Source organism: Macaca mulatta, chromosome 4 (genome assembly GCF_049350105.2).
Source record: "Macaca mulatta isolate MMU2019108-1 chromosome 4, T2T-MMU8v2.0, whole genome shotgun sequence".
Lineage (NCBI taxonomy): Eukaryota > Metazoa > Chordata > Mammalia > Primates > Cercopithecidae > Macaca > Macaca mulatta.
Genome location: NC_133409.1, coordinates 38,285,973 through 38,307,846, shown reverse-complemented (window position 1 = coordinate 38,307,846; position 21,874 = coordinate 38,285,973). Strand labels below are relative to the sequence as shown.

The window sequence follows — 21,874 nt, the reverse complement described above, 5'->3', positions numbered from 1 at the left end:
TGACAGCTTTCTCTTACAGGAAAATTTGTCTGAATTGTCTGATGATTATTCTTCTGAAAAATAATTACTCTCCACTTTTAAAAAATATAAAATACATGACCAACCTTAAAAAGACAATATGTTAAAGAATGTATTACAAATAAACATGGGAAAGATAATTAGTAATACACTATGGTGAAATAACTGGTTAACTATTCAAAAAATATCTTTACTCCATACCATACATTAAAATATTTTCAAGTGAATTAAAGTTAAAAAAAAAAAACCTCTAAGAAAAATAGGCATATATTTTTAAATCCCCAGATAGAGGACTTTATCATAGTAGCAACAGAAGACACACCAAAAACCCAAATAACCCTAAATCCTCTCTCTTGCTCTCTCTTTTAAAGCACATACATGCAAACACACACACACAAATGCACACACACAACAATGAAAATTAAAAGGCACAGAAAAATCTAGAAATACCTGTGCAAATATCAAACACAATGGGCCAATGTTCTTAACAAATAAAGAGCTCTTACAATTCAAACAAAAAGGCACACACCCTATAGAAATATGTTCAATCATCATAAAACAGTGTTCAAATTCACAAGAAAATGAAATGTAATTTAAAATTGCAATGATATACTTCTAGTGTTCAAATTCTAATTCTAAAAAAGAAAAATTAAAACATTATAATAAAAACAATTTGGATTTAAAAAGTTGTTCTAGATGAACACAGATATAATCATTGAAATCGCATTTCAAGAAATATCTACTGACATCAAATATTTCTGAAAATACAATTTAAATGGAAAAGAGTATTACAATCTAAAGAAATAATTGGACACTGTGGTGGTTAATACTGAGTGTCAACCTGATTGGATGGAAGGATACAAAGTATTGATCTTGGGTATGTCTGTGAGGGTGTTTCCAAAAGAGATTAATATTTGAGTCAGTGGGCTGGGAAAGGCAGATCCACCCTTAATCTCGCAGGCACAATCTAATCAGCTGCCAGTGAATATAAAGCAGGCAGAAAAATGTGAAAAAGAGAGATGGGCCTAGCCTCTCAGCCTACATCTTTCTCTCAGGCTAGATGCTTCCCGCCCTCAAACATCGGACTCCAAGTGCTCCAGTTTGGGGACTCGGACTGGCTCTCCTTGCTCCTCAGCTTGCAGGCAGCCTATTTTGAAACCTTGTGAAAACGTGAGTTAATATTTCATAAACTTCCCTTTATATTTGTATATATCTCCTATTAGTTCTGCCCCTCTAGAGAACCCTGACTAATACAGATTTTGGTACCAAGAGTGGGGTGTCTGATGAGCGTCAGCATCGGGTGCCTTAACCTGGCATTCAGTTCATCCCGCAGTGCCAGTTCTGCTTACCAAAAGTGGACTCACATCCCACGCCTGGCTCTATGCCAGCAAGCCAGGTTTCTAACCCATTTAAAGTTTGAGAATAGGTTCAAACCATTTCGGCCCCAAGACCTTCAATCATTCACTTTACCAAATAAAACAGCCTGGCATCCAGAACAGGAGAAGGTTCTGCAACAGGTCCAGGTTGCTGTGCAAGCTGTTCTGCCACTTGGGCCATATGACCCAGCAGATCCAATGGTGCTTAAGATGTCAGCGGCAGTTAGGGATGCTGTCTGGAGACTTTGCCAGGCCCCCATAGGTGAATCACAGCAGAGGCCTCTAGGATTTTGGAGCAAGGCCCTGCCAGCTTCTACAGGTAACTACGCTCCTTTTGAGAGAGAGCTCTTGGCCCATTACTGAGCTTTGGTGGAAACTGAACGTTTGACTATGAGTCATCAAGTCACCATGCAACCTGAACTGGCTATCATGAACTGGGAGCTTTCTGACCCATCTGGCCATAAAGTGGTCTGTACACAGCAGCACTCTATCATCAAATGAATGTGGCATATACGTGATCGGGTTTAAGCAGGTCCTGAAGGCACAAGTAAGTTACATGAAGAAGTGGCTCAAACATCTATGGTCTCCACTCCTGCCACCCTGCCTTCTCTTCCCCAGGTTGCATAGATGCCTTCATCGGGAGTTCCCTATGATCAGTTGGCAGAGGAAGAGAACCAGGGCCTGGTTCACAGATGGTTCTGCAGGATATGGAGGCACCACCCCAAAGTGGACAGCTGCAGCACTACAGCCTCTTTCTGGGATACCTCTGAAGCACAGCACTGAAGGGAAATCTTCCCAGTTGGCAGAACTTTGAGCAGTGCACCTGGTTGTGCACTTTGCATGGAAGGAGAAATGCCCAGATGTGTGATTATATAGTGATTCATGGGCTGTAGCCAAGGGTTTTTGGCTGGATGGTCAGGGACTTGGAAGAAGCATGATTGGAAAATTGGTGACAAAGAAATCTGGGAAAAAGGTATGCGAATGGACCTGAGTGATCAAAAACCAGGAAGGTATTTGTATTCCATGTGAGTGCTCACAAACAGGCTACTTCAGCAGAGGAGGATTTTCATAATCAAGTGGACAGGATGACCCATTCTGTGGACACCACTCAGCCTCTTTCCCCAGCCACCCCTGTCATTGCCCAGTGGGCCCATGAACAAAGTGGCCGTGGTGGCAGGGATGGAGGTTACACATGGGCTCAGCAACATGAACTTCCATCCTCCAAGGCTAACCTGGCTACAGCCACTGCTGAGTGCCCAATTTGCCAGCAGAAGCAAGCAACACTGAGCCCCCGATGTGACACCATCCCTCGGGGTTATCACCCAGCTGCCTGGTGGCAGGTTGATTATACTGGACCTCTTCCATCATGGAAAGGGAAGAGGTTTGTCCTCACTGGAATAGACACTTACTCCAGATATGCGTTTGCCTATTCTGCACGCAATGCTTCTGCCAAGACTACCATCCGTCGACTCATGGAATGCCTTTTCCACTGTCTTGGTATTCCACACAACATTGCCTCTGACCGAGGCACTCACTTTATGGATAAAGAAGTGCGACAATGCACTCATGCTCACGGAATTCACTGGTCTTGCCATGCTCCCCATCATCTTGAAGCAGCTGGATTGACAGATGGTGGAATGGCCTTTTGAAGTCACAATTACAATGCCAACTAGGTGACAATACTTTGCAGGGCTGGGGCAAAGTTCTCTAGAAGGCTGTGTATGCTCTGAATCGGCATCCAATATATAGTACTGTTTCTCCCATAACCAGGATTCACGGGTTCAGGAATCAACGGTGGAAGTGGAAGTGGCACCACTCACCATCACCCCTAGTGATCCACTAGCAAAATTTTTCCTTCCACTAGCAAAATGTTCCCACGACATTACCTTCTGCCAGCCTAGAGGTCTTAGTTCCAGAGGGAGGAACGCTGTCACCAGGAGAGACAACAACGATTCCATTAAACCGGACATTAACATTGCCACCTGGACACTTTGGGCTCCTCCTACCTTTAAGTCAACAGGCTAAGAGGGGAGTTACAGTGTTGGCTGGGGTGACTGACCCAGACTATCAAGATGAAATCAGTCTATTAATCCACAATGGAGGTAAGGAAGACTATGCACAGAATACAGGAGATCCATTAGAGTGTCTCTTAGTATTACCATGTCCTGTGATTAAGGTCAATGGGAAACTACAAGAGCCCAATCCAGGCAGGACTACAAATGGCCCAGGCTCCCCAGGAATGAATGTTTGGGTCACTCCACAGGGGAAAAAAAACACGACCTGCTGAGGTGCTTGCTGAAGGCAAAGGGAATACAGAATGGGTAGTAGAAGAAGGTAGTCATCAATACCAGCTACTACCATGAGGCCACTGCAGAAACGGGGAGAGTAATTATCATGAGTATTTCCTCCTTCTTCTGTTAAAAACATGTTTGTGCACGTATACACTTGTACTAAGTGTATATCTTTATTTCCTTTTCCTTTATCATGTGGCATAAGATTTACTGACTTCATGTGGGCATTTAAATATTATTAACTTTATGTAATAGTATTTGGGCTGGGGATTGGTGCATTTCCGGTTGTACAAAGGACAGCTTTATTATGTTAGGCATAATTATGACCTTATAATATTGTCTTTATTTGAAGATGATGTATGATCTCAGGAGATATATATGGGTTCAAGTTGACAAGCAGTGGACTTGTGATGGATAATACTGAGTGTCAACTTGATTGGATTGAAGGATACAAAGTATTGATCCTGGGTGTGTCTGTGAGGGTGTTGCCAAAAGACATTAACATTTGAGTCAGTGGGCTGAAGAAGGCAGATCCACCCTTAATCTGGTGGGCACAATCTAATCCGCTGCCAGTGCATATAAAGCAGGCAAAAAAATGTGAAAAAGAGAGACTGGCCTAGCCTCCCAGCCGATATCTTTCTCCCATGCTGGATGCTTCCTGTCCTTGAACATTGGGCTCCAAGTTCTTCAGTTTTGGGATTCGCACTGGCTCTCCTTGCTCCTCAGCTTGCAGACAGCCTATTGCAGGACCCTGTGATTGTGTAAGTTAATACTTAGTAAACTCCATATGTATGCATATACACACACACATATATGTATATATGTATATACAAAATATCCTATTAGTTCTGTCCCTCTAGAGAACCCTGACTAATACAGATGCCAATTCAGTTTATTGAATATTCAGTATCAGCAGATGTTTTGCTCAGTTTTACATAAATCCAGTCATTTATTCCCTACTGCATCCAAGTAGGCATGGTCTTAATTTCTTCAATTTCTTTTATGCTTTGCAATATTTTCCAAAGTATACATGTTACTTTCCTTATTAGATTACAAGATGTTTTAACAATTACAAGAGAAATTTAGAATGTAAATTGCAAAATGTTTTATGCATATATAAACAGAGACAGATCAAATTTTTTTCATTCTTCAAAGTTAAAAGTCATAAAATAATAATAACACATGTATATAATGTGACAGTTTCAGTGAGATATTGATTTAAAATACTCCAAAACTAGAAAAGCATCATTTTGAAGAAAAGCAGAGTTTTAAACTTCATATGAAAACGGAAGGGAGGGTGTATAGGATATGGCGGATTATCAAGCACGCTGAAAGTTGATGCAGTACACATGTGTTTTTTGTTTGTTTGTTTTGTTTTTTTGAGATGAAGTCCTGCTCTGTCGCCCAGGTTGTCGTGCTATAGCACGCTCTCTGCTCACTGCAACCTCTGCCTCCCAGGTTCAAGCACTGTCGTGACTCAGCCTCCCAAGTAGCTGGGACTACAGGAGTGCGCCAACACACCTGGCTAATTTTTGCATTTTTAGTAGTCTCACCATGTTGGCCAGGCTGCTATTGAACCCCTGGCCTCAGGTGATCCACCTGCCTCAGGCTCTCAAAGTGCTGGGATTACAGGCATGAGCCACCATGCCTGGTCAGCAGTACACATTTGAATTCAAGAGGATAAGTAGGCAGAGAGTTCTAGATTTAAGGTGGTGTTTTTGTGTTGGGACAGCATGGGGTGTGGAAGCTGAGAAACCATGATGGAAAAGCCCGGCTTTTTGCCTCTTAGCTCACACCCCCACCTTCCTCTTCTCCTCCTGATGGACTGGTTCCTCCCCTCAAATCTGGGTCTCTCAGCCTGATCCTGATTCCTACTAATTCCTTTCTTGTTTATCCTTTCCTAGCTGGCCCATTGATCCTTGGTTCTGTAAACTGTCCCCTGGCCCAAGTAACCTAGACCACTCTGGCTCAGGTTCACCTTGGAAATGACGCATGCAAATAGTAAGTGCTGGCCACTGGTCAGCAGGCACTGAGCTGCCCAAGACTTGACACCTGCCCACATCATGTCAATCCCTCTATTCTCCCAGACTGAATTGTGGCTGGTCACCTCCTTTAGAGCCATTTTCTCCTCACTACCTTGATAACAAATTAGCCAAGTGCTCTCTTTCAAAGGAAAATCTGATGTTCTTTCTTACTCTGATAGATACATGGATTAGATAAATGGCAAAAATACTGCATTGGATTGCAAAGAGACCAGACAATTGATTGCCTACATAAACAAAACAAAGCAAAACCTTTGCATTTCTGAATAAAGAAAAATAGCCCCAAAAGTAAAAGGATACAATAGATTATGGAAAATTCTTTAGTAAATAAATATGACTATATATACACTTATTGAGGACATAAAAATTAGTAAGGAAAAGTTTAAATGTCCATTAGATGATTAGGAAAGAGTAGGAGAACACAATTCATTATAAGAAAATGTAAATAATAAACAAACATATGGAAAAGCATTCATTTTCACAGTTACTGAAATACATAAAGCTGAGCAATAAGTACATGTTTCTTGGATTATTGTATACATATTCAATGCCCAAGCAATTTATATATGATAATACTTAATATATCAAAAACACCATGAACACGGTGTCCTCAACCATTTGCTAGTAATAATGTCAAGTTTTCTAATATTTTTAGAAAGCAATCCATCTATGTGCTTTAAGAGCTATAAATATGTTTAAGCTCTTTTACCCAGTATTAACTTTCCTAAGGAGTAACCTTTCCCCCAAAAAAGCCGCAAAATATAAACTACAGAATAATTCATGACAATGAAACAAGTAACAGCCTTATCTTTGTAGTGGATTAATTAAACAAATTATGGTCAGTTGTGTAATACAATTTAATAGTCAAAAAACTAATTATAAAAATGATGAGGGGCCAAGCACCGTGGCTCATGCCTATAATCCCAGCACTTTGGGAGGCTCAGGCAGGCGGATCACCTAAGGTCAGGAGTTTGAGACCAGCCTGACCAACATGGTGAAACCACATCTCTACTAAAAATACAAAAAGTTAGCCAGGCAGGGTGGCAGGTGCCTGTAATCCCAACTACTCAGGAGGCTGAGGCAGGAGAATTGCTTGAACCCAGGAGGCAGAGGTTGCAGTGTGCAGAGATCACGCCACTACACTCCAGCCTGGGTGTGACAGAGCAAGACTCTGTCTCAAAAAAAAAAAAAAAAAAAAAAAAAAGTGGAAAAGTGAAAATTGTTGACTGTGAATTAGGTGAAAAAATAACACCACATTTTAGCTATGCTAACACTGATGTACAACTAAGAATGTATTTGGATACTGACGAATGGGAAACATTAAAAGAAATTTGGTAAAGAATTACATTTTTGGTTTCACATACTTTAATTACTAATTTTACGTTGTCTGTGCAATAAGTAAAATTTTATTTGTCTCCAATATAATAGAGAAGCACAAAGTAAAACCAAATGATGCTAAAATGGTTTCACAGGATCAGGTAAAGCTACAGCAGATAGTGAAAATGAATTTTCACAGTAGGCTCTGCAAGTGGCCTCTTTCACTTCTTCTACAGATTAAATTTCATGCCAAAAGCATCTCTTTAGGGGAAGGGAATGTTTGTCTTATTTACCCATCTACAGTACCTAGCTCAGGGCCTAGCAAATTTTAGGTATTTCATAAATATTGATTGAATGAAACATACATAATGTAAGAAATCATACATAAGGTATTTGACAATGTAAACAAAAAAATTGAGTAAACAGCCAGATGATTTAACTTTTAAAATTCTTTCTCAAATGTATAGCTATTTTAGGAAAAATCTTTCCTAAAATATTTTTCTTTCCTTTTTCACATTTTTCAGGTACATAACTGACTCCATTTTAATTTTTACTTTGTTTTAGGACAATACAGATATAAACTTTTAGACAAGTATTATTTACCGAATGGGAATATTTTAACTTTTCAGAAAATACAACATTGATAATTAGTCTACCAGGTAATTTCCTACTCACCTGACCTAATAATAAAATATACTTAAAAATATTATTTATACCAATTAGAACTACTGTTTATTTACAATATAGCATGTTGCATTAGTTTCCTAGGACTCCTATAACAAAGTACCACAAACTGGATGGCTTAGAACAGAAATTTATTCTCACAGTCCTAGAGGCAAGAAGTCCTAAATCAAGGTGCTGGCAGATTTACGCTTGCTCTGGAGATCCTAGGGAAGCATCCTTCGTCTCTCCCCAGCTTCTGGGGGTTGCTGACCATCCCTGGCTCATAGACGCATCACTCCAATCTCTGCCTTCATTGTCACACTATGTTCTCCGTGCCTAACGTCACATGGCCTCCTTTTGTGTGTGTGTATGTCCCTGTACAAATCTTCCTCTTAAGTACAGCAGTCATTGTATTAGGACCCATCCTAATCCAGTTAAAATCTCATTTTAACTGATTACACCTGCAAAGACCCTGTTTCCAAATGAGGTCACATTCCCAAATACAGAGATTGGACCTAGAAGCATCTTTTAGGGAACACAATGTACTCACCACATGTGTACAATTATTACACTGAAATTAGTTTTAAGATGTCATCGAAGTATGAATGTAATATTTCCAGAAAGCATATGTAAGAATTAAGGATACTGATTGTCAGGAAAGAAGTGATAATTTTTCAGATGTACCACCATCTCAGAGTACTGTTGCTAACTCAAGTGAAATTAAATAAGACTTCAGGGAAGATATTGGAGCATAAGAGACTTAAGCCAAAACTAGCCCTTCTTTGTTAACTGCCAGTTCAGAATCTATTTCATGAACTGTTGGGGAGTTATTTACATTAATGTTCCATGTTACAACATAATACTTTGCTTTATATTTCCTTGAAATTTAGATTAATTGTTACTTAGTTTGACTTTTTACGGTAACGTGAATTTTTTTCTTGGCCAATCACACTAAGGTACTAAAATATTATGAGCCTAGTGATTTTATATTATTGAACCAAGTAAAACTACCTAGGCTAATTGCAGACACAGTATTATTTTACATCATAATTTAGCAATGGTTGTTATGTTAAATCCTTTAACATTTAGTTTTCACAAATATATGAGAAAAAGATGAGAACATTCTCCAAGTCAAGTAAGAGAAGCATTACCTCATAATAAAGATATAAGATTAAGGAATAACAGTAACCTCATGCTGTTTTATGAGCCAATAATCTAGTTCCCGCTCTATCTCAAGACCATTCCACCAGAAAAGGTGAATTTCAAACAGTATTATTAGGTTGGTGCAAAAACAATTGAGGTTTTTCGCACTGAAAGTAATGGCAAAAACCACAATTATTTTTGCATCAACCTGTAGCAACCTCACCCATTCCATATTAAATTATTTCTTCTGCAGTTAAGTTTTCAATATATACACCATTCATTATATCCTTTTTCTTAACTCCGCTAGAAGTGAGCTACAAACTCTTGTCTTAGAAAATTAGAATTAAAAATTTAACATTTCTTCTCGTTTAAATACATAAATATCAAATTTCTATATAAAGTTTTAAGACAATTCTCAGAAATGGAATGAGGCACCATGGCTCCATCCAGATGGGAGAGACTGCAAGGTCCCTTAAGGAATGAGATGCTGAAGGAGGTTTGAGAAGTTTGTAGAGATTCTGTGATGTACACCTAATCCTCTGATTCCTTGAGGCCAGGAGTTCAAGGCTGCAGTGAGCTATGATCACGACACTGCACTTCTCCTAGGTGACAAAGCAGAGACCCTCTCTCTCTCACGAGAAAAAAGAAAGAAAGAAAGAAAGAAAGAAAGAAAGAAAGAAAGAAAGAAAGAAAGAAAGAAAGAAAGAAAGAAAGAAAGAAAGAAAGAAAGAAAGAAAGAAAGAAAACTGAGTTGTCCAGGCATGCTTTGCTCCAGCTAAAGAAACATGAACGTGGAGTGGAAGGGACAGATCTCAACTCCACACCACGCTGGCATGGAATGAGGACTGACGCTGCACATGGAAACACTACACCTCTGGATTCTGTACACAAATGGCACAGTCTTAGCCAGTCATCAAAGCCAAACAACTAGGCTTTGTCACTGACTCCCTGCTCATTTGCTCTCCACCTTCAATATATTACCAAGTCCTATCAATACCTCCAAAAGTTCGTCAAATCCCTCCTCTCTCTCCTCACTGCCACTACAGGAGTTCTGCCATCACTGTCCCCTGCTTGGGCCAGAGCAACAGCCATATAATGGTCTCCTTTCCTCCAGTCCTGCTCCCTGGACGTCACTGTTAACAGTGCAACCAGAGTGATGGTTATAAAATAAAGATCTGAATGTAGTCTCTAAAAACAATTCAGAGCTTTATCCTGTCCTAAGGAGAAACCAGAAATTCTTTCATCAGTCCTACCTGCAGCCATGGCAGTGTCTAGCAGAAGTACACCTCTGCCAAAAAGCCCCTTGAAGGGGCTCCGGGGTGTTTCTCTCCCTGGGACCACTGCCCCAAGTAGGAGTTCTGGGGATGATTCCTCTTCCTTCTCCCTCAGTCCTGTTCCATTGTTCTCGCCATTCTCTTGCCCTATCACCAGCCTCACACTGTCCTGCAACCAGAGCCCGGGACCTGTACATGAGTCTCCTGTGCGGGTACAAGCACGGCTGAGGGCTATACTTGCCTCTTGCTGCAGTGAAAAGGAAAAAAAAGGGAAAGTGGAAGAGTACATTCCCCACTGCTTCAAATCCCTAGCATATCCTTGGAAAAAGATTTAAAAATTGCAGCTGCCAAAACTTTTGTTCCAGGTCACGTGCAGACCCTGGGATGGGGAAACAGGTGCCTGAAGAGTCCTACTCGTGGCCTCCAACACAGACCCTTTCCAACTTGGGTGGGGCTTTCAAGAATCTTTCTGCCTATGCAGAGTTGCCTGGGCCACAGAAAGGGTCACTAAACTAAATTCTAACACTCACAACAGTTGATCTATTGTGTGGCTTCCAGATTTTCAAGCTGCAAGTAAATATTCTGAAATGTAATATAATACATATCTTGTATAATATTAAGGTTTGCCTGCATGTATATTATACACATACAACATATCTCCCTCCCACAGATGCATATCCAGCTTAACCCATTAGGTAGGGTCTGCAAGTCTTCTCCAGTTACACCAAATTACTTGGATTTAATGATTCATCTTCCTTAGGATATGAGTCTGGGAAAATATCAGGCTAGTCCTCCTTCAGTGGCAAAACCTCTAGGAAATAAAACTTGGAAACGTTTCATATCCATGTGGAAAAAAGCCAGTCTGTAGGGAAAGACAGAAGAGAAGTGACCAAGAAAGAGAGGAGCAAAAATGAAGATGGCAAGAAAGTCCTGGTAGAATTTAAGCACCCGGATCTTGTGACTCCCAAAGTCTCACTGTTTCTCTGCTCTTCCTGCTGCTTACTTGTCCAACTCTTCCTTGCATTTCATGAGCTATCCTCACGGCCTTTAATTAAATTCTCTTCTTTATACTGCAATGGTATAGGAAGTCTAACAGTTTATATTCCTGTTATATTATTGAGAAGTTACAGCTGTGATCAACTGTCCAGATGGGCATTGCTTTACAGTTCCTGTGCACCTAGTCACCTACTCTACCCTCCAAATTTCATTACCGGGTCTGTGAAGCTGGGTCAGGCACTGGCTGGCTCCAGCTACCAGGGAAGCATGCCAGAGAGGAAAGCCAATGGCATAAACAAAGAACACCTAGCTCCAATTCTACGGCCAACTGTTCAGAGACATGGAGATGCACATTCTTGGACTATGCACATGACTCTCCTCTCTGGCCATAGAAAAGAAAAACAGCTGAGGTGTCCAAGAAACAGATCTGGGTGAATAGTAATGAGCACCTTGCCTGACTTCAAGCTCCTTAAATGGAGCCAACCTACAAACCAGATGCTGAGCTATTTTTGAACTGTCTATAAAGATAGAACATGGACTTTGCGAAACGGTTCATTTAACTCAAAATGTTTAAAAAATGATGATGGGGTTCATACTTCTCATGCTAAAAATTACAACAAGCTCTACTTTGTGACAATCATTTGGGGCATTTGACATAAGTTCATTTGATGGCAGGTCTTCCTGGAATTATGAATTAGGATCACTTGATTTTTCACAAGCAGGTCAAACAAGGTGTTCTATTTTGTTTGTGTTTGCTAATTGGTGATGGTTGCCTAGATAGCCTAGAAAATACAGAAGTAATTATGTGTGAATTGTCCCAGGGAGACATGTGAAAGAATTCTTAGCGCAAGCAACCTCAGCACCCCTACAGATACTAAGGCAGACTCTGCAGACCAACTTTCCTTCTCTTATGTTACTCCTATTGCTCTTCCCTTCCAGTACTGAGAAATTATTCTGCTGAGCACACTGTAATGGTTCATCTAGCTGGCTCTCCTGTAGCCTGCCAGAAGAGAATATATTTGAAGTCTTTCTTAGAAGCAATCTGCCTTTTTCTCAGCCATAAATCTCTCTTCTGTGTAACCTGGAAACCTTTATTGATGAAGAGTATATGACTGTATATATTGCTTAACACACATCTGATGACTTTATGATCCTCCTGAGGAAAATGTGTTGCACTTTGAGAGAATTTAAGAATAGATCTCCCAAGTTTAGAATTGAACTCTTGAAACCCTAGAGATGTAAACGATAGTTTTGCTAGAGGGGATGTAAGTTTAGTGATTCCAAGTAAAGACCGGAATAAAATAGATCAGCTTGTGAACCCTTGCTTTTAGTACTGGATAAATGTGTGATCTTGGAAAAGCTAATTAATATCTCTAAATATCACTGTCTTGATCCATAAAATAGGGTTTTTAATAACATTTGTATTGTATTTTGTTATGATTAAACAAAAAATATATTTCAAAAATGTAGACCACTTTGCTTGCTAGTGAGAGTGGAAGAAAACCTGTTTTTATATTTTGCTCTTCACATACTGAATTAAAACATTTTAACATTCTTTGCTGTATAGTAGAGTGGTCTCTGCAATTCCTCAAACAAATGTAATTATTTTTGATCCTGCTTAACTAAGAGTATCATACTAACCACTGATCTCCAGAAGCTACATTAACCAATTGTATTTAGATAGTAGCCAAAAGTCACCAGTCTTTTACCAATTCTCTGAACTCAGCTACGCTTGTAAAAATGAACAACACCTTGATTAAGTCATTAGCACTTGTCACCTTTTAGTTGTCATTGTGTATAACATTAAAGTTGTGACTGGTGCCTTTAGTGTTGAGAGACTGATATAATCAATAAACAATTATAGATGTACATGTGAAAAAGAAGGGAATTGGAAGGCATGAGCATTCAGTGTTAACAGGATGTTAAGAAATTTTAAGTTGGCAAAAGCAGGAGAGTAAGTACAAAATACAATGAAGACAATCGGTCATTACAATATTTTGATAATCTTAAAAGCCTTAAAATCCCCAAAACAAAGAATGGCACATGTGATATCATTGCAACAACACATCTACTTCACATTTCTGACAAACAAGATGAACAAGAAGTGGAGTTAAGTGGCAACTTAAAGGCTGTTGTGACGCTCCAAGTGAGAAGTCAAGAGAATCTAGACTGACATGGGATGGAAAAAGGCCTGGAGAAGAGGTGGATATGAGGGATAATATGCTAGATACATCAATAAGACAAAGAAACTATATGAATATAACTGATAAGGCAAATATGACTTTCAGGTATCACACCTTAATTCATGAGAAATTGATGATATGGAAAAGGTATGTTTGTGTTTCTGCTGTTATTGTTTTGTTGTCATTATCTTCATTTACGGCGATCGATCGGCAGGAAGCAAAAGCAAGAGGCAATCCACAGAGGAGAGAGTCTGAAAAGTTTGTCACATTTATTGGAGGGGGGCTAGAAAAACTCAGCCCACCATCAGACTCAGCAAAGAAGCCTGTCCTATGATGGAGCCTCTGGGAACAGAATAAAAGAAAATAATTACTTGAGTGAGATAAATCAAAACTTCAGCCTTGCAGAAATGTAAATTCTAAATGTTTACCACATCTGTGGTATGGAAACCTCAAGCCAAAAACAATAAAATCAAGACTGACCTAGAGATCTGTCTGAAATCCCTAGACTCCAGGGAAAGGCAAAATTGCTCCATAGAGTACAAAGGGTTCTGAGAGAGAAATCCACCAAAAATTATAAACTACAGGCCAGGTGCGGTGGCTCATGCTTGTAATCCCAGCACATTGGGAGGCTCAGGCAGGCAGATCACTTGAGGTCAGGAGTTCGAGGCCAGCCTGGCTAACATGGTGAAACCCCGTTTCTACTAAAAATACAAAAATTAGCTGGGCATAGTGGTGGGCGCCTGTGATCCCAGCTATTTGGGAGGCTGAGGCAGGAGAATCACTTGAATCCAGGAGGCAGAGATTGCAGTGAGCCAAGATCGTGCCACTGCACTCCAGCCTGGGCAACAGAGCACAACTCCATCTCAAAAAGAAAAAAAAAAAATTATATTATAATTTCTTTGTATACATAAAGAAACAAAACACAGTAGAGAGTAGCCACAATAACAAATTAGGAATCTAAGAATTTGAAACTACAGAGCAATGTGGAAAAAACTAGATAAGTATACTTAAAACAGACACAAAAGAAATAGAAATAAAATGGAAAAGCCACACACGAAAAAAATACACACACAAATCCGGAAGAGAGCCATAAAAATGTTTTTAAAAATATGTCCACTATACTTTTTTACAAGAAACAAACTTATTAAACAGTAAATTAGATACATCTAAAGAAATAATTTGTGAACCACAAGGTAAATCTGGTAAATCTCAAGAAGTGAGTGCCCATCCCCATAAAAGAAAATAATAACAACAAAAACACAATTATATCTTTCCAAGCAACTTTGCTATAACATCAATGTCTCAGGAATCAAGGTGTGACACCGGTGAGTCATATTCTTTATTATGGGAAGGGAGGAGTCCCAAACACAACAAAGTAAACATGAGAGTTACATAATATAGCAATAAATCTGATTCACTTAATGCCAAGTTACTGATTTGAATTGTGTCTATAATGAATACTAATTAAGAATGTAACTAAATAAGATGCTGTTTGCCTTCCTTAAATTTGGGACACTTGAGGATAATTTTACTGATCCAGATTTTTAATCGAGGCATCCAGGAAAGTTTGAGTACCCTTTTTCCTCTCAATAAATCCCCCTGTAGCATTTGAATATAACAATCATTCCACTGACCCTGTAACTGAATTAAAAGTACGGCCACTTTTACCAAAAACTGCCTTTATGGCTTCTAAAAAGCCAAAGACCTTTAAAAGGGCTGAAGTTGTAAGAATTCAGAAAATAATGTATCAAATACATTTGGTGATTTGATTGAACTCAACGTTATGCTTCCCTGCTATGTGTCCTGACTTTATGGGCAAATTTGGAGAGAGATATATTAAGAGACACAGAAAAAGAAAATGAGAGAGAATGGATACAAATGGAATCTATATAGTTCTCTTTCTTTGTCTTGGGATTATGAGGAAGATAGAAATAGGTGAGATTTATTAACAGGCTGATCACATGAGTCTGTAGGTATAATACTTGAAGCTTCTTAGCTCCAATGAATAGAACCACCTCCTCTCCTTGTTCTTTCTTTTGATTATTCCTTATATATTAGTTTAAAAATCTGCTTTTCAAAACTTCCAGTTTCTGGCCTGCCCAGCAGAGCCACAAACCATAAACTGAATCCTGCTTTCACATGTATGGCAGGCTGTTAGATATTAGGAGCATGCTGTCATTCGTGTCACTCCTAATCTTTTTTTCTCAAGTTAAGTACAGTGCCTCTGGTTAACAAGAGCATATCTTCAATTTTAAAAAAATCTTTGTTTCCCAACAGGGAATTATGAGGGAATTCAGTGAGCCACAAAAGCATAATTGCCTAGGAAATGCATTAAATGGAAGGTAGATATAAACTAGGTCATAGTGCAACATCATTTTTAAATCACTCAATTATAAACTGACATATTAATATAGATCAACATTAATGTATACCAAAGTATCACATTTATACCCAGATAAAAATGTAAAGGAAAACCAATTAGCTGAAATAGAAATTAATGATGATAATCTTCAAAGCAGCAAGAATGCGCCTTTGAGAAAGACCCTAGGGTTCTGTCTGTTTGCTTGTTTGTTGGAGACTAAATTATTCTTCAGTAAAACTGAAGGGGGAAAAAAAGACTAATGTTTAAGCTACAGGAAGATGTGGTTTGCCTGGTACTTGGACGTTCTTTGTAGAATCTACAAGTTCAGCTCCCAGGGGTCCAAATGCTCTTGGACCTGAAAAGCCTCCTGGGAAAGAACGCTTCGAAGGGAAGAGTTGGAAAACCATACAAGCAGAAACCAAGTCTGAGTCCTAAGTCTTGGGGCTGCAAGAAAAGAACAAGAGAACAAGCCAAAAAAAGTTGCCCATTAAACTCTCTATAGAAGGGGAGGAGGGCAGGTGTCATCACTATGTACTCTGAGGTCTCTGTTACAGGGTACTGGGCTGAGGGAAGTTGCTAGACACTTTCCTCATTTCAAATTCCTTGTGACCCCAGAAGTTCCATCAAAAAGTGAGGTCTGACCCAGAGAAATCCTATTTGCTTTAAATATAACTCTGCAAGCTTGTGGAAAGAAATGAATTTGGTGAAGAAAGCGTGGGAAAATACTGGTTAAACTAGTAAGAAAAAGATCTCAATAAAAAAGAATTTAAAATGTGAGAACTGAAACTCAGGAAGATGGCAGAATGAGAAGCAGAATAATTTGCCCCCTCTCTCTTGATTCAACCAAATATAAAGACATCAGGTGGCAGAGATGTGGATACTAGTCCTTATAGTACTCTCTAAGAGTGCCATAGTTTTTCCTGGTCCCCACTCTATGCCCCAGGCATCTCCTCCAGGGCTTCAGCCAGTTCTTGTTCAAGCACTTGAACAAACTAGATTCACTCCTGAATTAGCTTCAGGTGCTGCCCATAGACACTGCTATGGCCCACACTTGGACAATTCAGCTTGGTTTTCTTAATGTCTTAATTTCTTTTTCATGATTGTGAAAAAAATGTAATGAGTTTCTTTCAAGAAATATCTAAGATATATATATATTCAAAATATTTATAGTCCCTAAATCAAGACTGTATCATACAAAAACACAGATTCTTTCAAAATGCATGAATGAGTGAATGAGTGCATAAACAGGCAACAGTGCATAAATGCATGAATGAATGGATGAGCACATAAATAAGCAAATAAGGCAATATACTTCTAAAGCACATGTCAGGAAATGGATAAATTACGTTTCATGAAGTTTCAGATCGAATCAGGCAAACAGAATTGTTGATTTCTATGTCTGCCATGACTCAGTGTATAGCTTTGGGAAAACCTTGTAATTTCTCCATACTTCAGTTTCTCACCCTATAAAAGGAGTATATTGCTTGAAATTTAATTCCCTCACAGCAGTGAGAGTTTTGATTCAATGTTTATAAAACGCTTTTTAGCTTCCCTGATTAATAGGCAAAATACTGTGGTAGTTTGTATAATACATTTTCCAAAAAGGATAAAGGTAACTGGTCGAATCTGATGTAAAATAATACTTTACTCGAGAAATAAGTATCAGTCATATTTATTACCTCTCCATTTCATTTGCTAAATAATAAAAATTACTTCTAACAGAAAAAGTATCAAATTAATATTCAAGCCAGTTGAAGTGTTATCATCATAGGTCTCACCTACGTTGGGGGAAGGAAAGTTGTTTTGTTTTTCCAGCCTACCCCACATGTTTATATGGTGAAGTCAGGAATGTCGGGCACAGTTTTGAAGGCCTCTAGCGTATTCATTGGTTTCTGGCATTCTAATGCACTCTACTCTTATAACCATAAAAGTACTCTTGAGTGCTTCTGGAAATATATAACAAATCCTTAATCAATTTAAGAGTGTTTTAACTGAATACATGAAATTTCTTGGGAGGAAAATATTAGCTATTCTACACACACACAGTACTTAAGTTAGCAAGAGAGTTCCTTCTCAAAGGCACAAAGCAGTTTCCCCATAGTAATATAATTTTCAGTTTTATATGTGTAAGTCCTATTGAATCCCTTAGAATAACAGGAAATTCTGCAGAAAAAAAACCCACAAAAATTGATAGCCATATTTATTCAATGCCAGAGGAATACATTGGCTATTCTGAGTTGCACTACTTTTTAAAGGCATTAGATAACCATTGAAGATTAATCAAAATCTTAACCCAAAACTACGAGAACTGAATATTCCAGAGACAGAATTTTCTACATATAAGAACCTAACAGTAAAATCAACAGATTAATATACTTCATTTTAAAATTGTATCTATCAGATTACTTTAGCCAGCACTTGAGTAGCAATTTTCTGAATTTTGATGCATTAATTTTTATCTTCACATTAAACAGATTATGATAAGTAACAGATTTATAAATTAGTCATTGATACGACATAACTGATATTGTGACATGTGTAATAATATTTATCAACATACTTAGAATGGAGTAATGTCATTTATTATTTATACAATGTCTACACCTTTCACTTCTATGTTAAAAAGCTATCATAATATATGTAAGGTGCTTAGAACTGTACCTGGCACAGAGCAGGCTCTTACTAGAATAATAATATATCATTCCTCATAAGTTCTCACCAATCGCATGAGAGTTACAACCATTTCTCCTAATAATTCTGGCAAATATTTGATGGTACTAAGTAAAAAATGTAGTGAATATAATATATACTGATTTATTTCTTCCTACCATGTGGACTTAAGAACCATAAGTATATATAATATACATTCATAAAAATGAATACTAACTATTCTTAATTGAGAAACTAATTATATAAATTATATGTATATATTCAATATACCACTATAACGATTCCTCTTAACCAGAGCACAAATAATTACAAGGTTCACTTAAGTTGAAATTTTTGCACCTGGTTCTTGTGATAAAGATGAGAATACTACCTTAAAAGATGCAAGATTCATAAATCTTTTTTAAAAGTATGTTGGCACTTTCTATGGAAAATGCACATACATATTTACCTATTAATCTTGCATCTAGAGGTTTGTCTACAGATATTTTTGGCAGGTGTACAAAGAGACATAAAAATCATCAATGCAACATACTTAGTAATAGTAAAAATCTGAAAGCAACGTAAACATACACCAAGAGGGGAACAATGAAATTATGAAACATCTGCATAGATTAAATAGAAGCACCCAAAAGCATATGTACTGATGTGGAAAAATATTCAAGATTCAGCAGATCAAGAGCAAGTTTTAAGGATCAATGATCCTATTGGAGTTAAAATGTAAAATGAAAATAAATTACATCCTCATATAGTTCTTACATTTACACGTACATAGAAGAAAAATGCCTGAAAAGATACACACCTAAGTATAAAAACTTACCATGATTTGCAGAGATTAAGAAATGAGTAAATACACTTTTTACTTTATTTTTTAAATCTTTATTTTTTAAATCTTTTAAGAGCCATATTTTTTAAATCTTTTAAGAAAGTATAACATATGCACAGTAAAATAAAATACATAAATCAAAAGTTGATCACTGATAAATTTTTATTGAATAAACACTTCCACATGACCAGCAACCAAACCAAGATAAAAGACATAATCAGCATTTCAGAAGCCTCTCTCTTGCTCCCTCTGGTCATTCCTCTCAAAAGTAACCTCTATCATCTCTGTTGTAATATGTTATACAAAGTATGAATTATTTGTATTTTTTAAATAACAGAGTAAAAAAAAAACTTGCTTTTAGCAGCACGAATTTCCCTCTCTGAATATCAAATACACTCAGCAATTTATTCCAAGATATCAATTCAAACTATAACCTGAGCTTTTACAGTGGGCCAGGCACTGAACCAAGTGTCTTTCCTGCATGAATTCAATTATTCTTTACAACTCCATGAGGCGAGTACTGTTATTATTCCCTATGTACACATGCTGGAACTATGGCTTACAGCCACTCAGAAAATTATATGACCAAAGTCACATCGCTGATGAGTGGCAGAGCCTGGATATACACAAAGGTAGTGATTCCAGCTTTCTCAACTCCTCGTCAGAAACAAACAAATAAAAATGAAGTGGTAAGATGTAGAGCTGGGAGCATGAAGGGTCCCCAGCATGAAGTTCTCTTTTTTTGTTGTTTTGTTTTGAGTAAATGACTTAAGGTCTTAAGGTCACACAATACAGCAACTCATCTGCAAAATGGAAGGGTTAGGCTAAATCTCTCTTCTGATCTGATGATCTGACTCTGATAAATAAAGTGACCCACTAAAGCAAAGAGCAAATATGCTTTGTCATGACGTAGTGCAATCATGCACTGTACTATGCTCAAAAATGACTCATACAAGAAAATAAAACCACAATTTTTGAAACTATTGGAAACAATAATCTTAATTTAATGTTATTTTTGGACATAGGAGGATTTTCCCCCCTAAATAAGCAAATTGGTGGTTTTTGAAGGGTCTTGCTCATCTTTGTATGGAAAATGCCTAAAAACAAACCACTAAAAACTAAACAAAATTTTTTTCCTTCCTCAATTGTGCCTGAAAAAAAAAGATGTAACTTCCCTCACCAAAAGGCCACATATATTTTTAATAGATACATCTCGGATTTGGGCTCCCCACATTTTGAAACACTGACACAAACAAATACAGAACATGCTTTCTCTCAAATGAAATCTATAATTCTGAGGGTTAAAAATTCTTCAAAATAACATGAAATTGATCTCAGCAGAAGTCAACCAAAGAGATCAAGGTTTGTTTCTGGAGAAAACTAGAATTATGAAGACCATAAACCTCAACTAGAAATCTGTCTTTTAAATGTCAGTTTATTGAAAATACCTATGTATGCTGGACATACCTTTCCTTCCACTAGAAAATCAGTAATACTTTGGTACAAATGAGGCTTTAAATAAGTTGGAGTAGAAAATCACCAATAAACCAGCTTCCATGACCACAAGCAAAAGAGAACCAGTTTTCCAAAAAGTAAACAAGATTCATCCTTTGTAGATGTCTGGTTTGAGACCTATGCCCTTTAAAGACATGCATGGAACAGTGCAGTTACCTAATTTCCATCTGTATCCCCAGGTGTTGAGGTTACAGAGGGAAAAAAGGTATGATCTCTCCCCTCTGTGAACTCAAAATCTCTCTAGAAGACAGACACATATAATGAACACCAACACACTGTGCTGTTATATTAATAGTCCAAATAAAGTGCTATGGTATTACACAGAGAAAAGAATTAATTCTGCCTGAGCCTTAGGGAAGGCTTCACAGAGGAGGTGACATTTGAGCTAAGCCTTGAAAGATGAGTAGATTTTTTTTTTTTTTTTGTAGTTCAGGTAGGCAGCAAAAGAGCATTAGGCAAGTAGGTTAAGGGAGTTGGGGCCATGGAGGATAAGGGTGGTGAGAATATGCTAGGGAGAAAAAAAGGAAGTGACTGATGGCATTATAAGAAATAAAACATTTATAAGTAAGTCTTACCACATTAGGACCCACTATACGAAGAATCAACCTGAGAAAGGAGATATGTGACTTGAATTCTCTGCGGGGTTCCTTGATTTATGAACCTAGGAAGTGCTCATTTGGAAAAACAGAATCTCTGGGTTTTTGGCCGTTCTCCGGTAACTAAAGGACTACTAGGCTTCCTGTTCAATATCTGGCATAAAGTGCCTGGATGGACCTGTGGTTTGCTGTGCCTTCCTTGGACCTCCCGTCCATGAATGAAGCAGAACTCTCCCCCACCATCTGTGATTTAAACCCCTGTCTTAAATTCTCCGCGACACTCCCCGAGAATGACCCCCACCTGTCATTGGGTTGCCCAGCACCCACTTTATGTCTCTGCTAACAAGTAGCTATGCAGGGTCCTTCTCCACCTAGGAAACAGAAAAATATTTTGGTCAAATACAGTATGCTGTATTTGCAGCCACTTTGCCACCTAAGCACAGATTTCAAAATTAAAGCACAAATCAAAGGAAGTGAGAGAGAAAGAGAAAGAGAGAGAGAAAGAGACAGATTGTGTGTGTGTGTTGTGTGTGTGTGTGTGTGTTTTCAAGTACTTCTACCCTGCCTACTTGGGCATCAATTAGTAAATGATGTGAAATCTCTAG

At 38.1% G+C, this 21,874-nt stretch overlaps 1 protein-coding gene across 11 annotated transcripts in view; it reads right to left on the bottom strand.

The window, feature by feature from the left end:
* Nucleotides 1-21,874, bottom strand: part of EYA4 (EYA transcriptional coactivator and phosphatase 4) — a 280,742-nt gene that overhangs the window by 246,703 nt on the left and 12,165 nt on the right. The window lies entirely within an intron of this gene.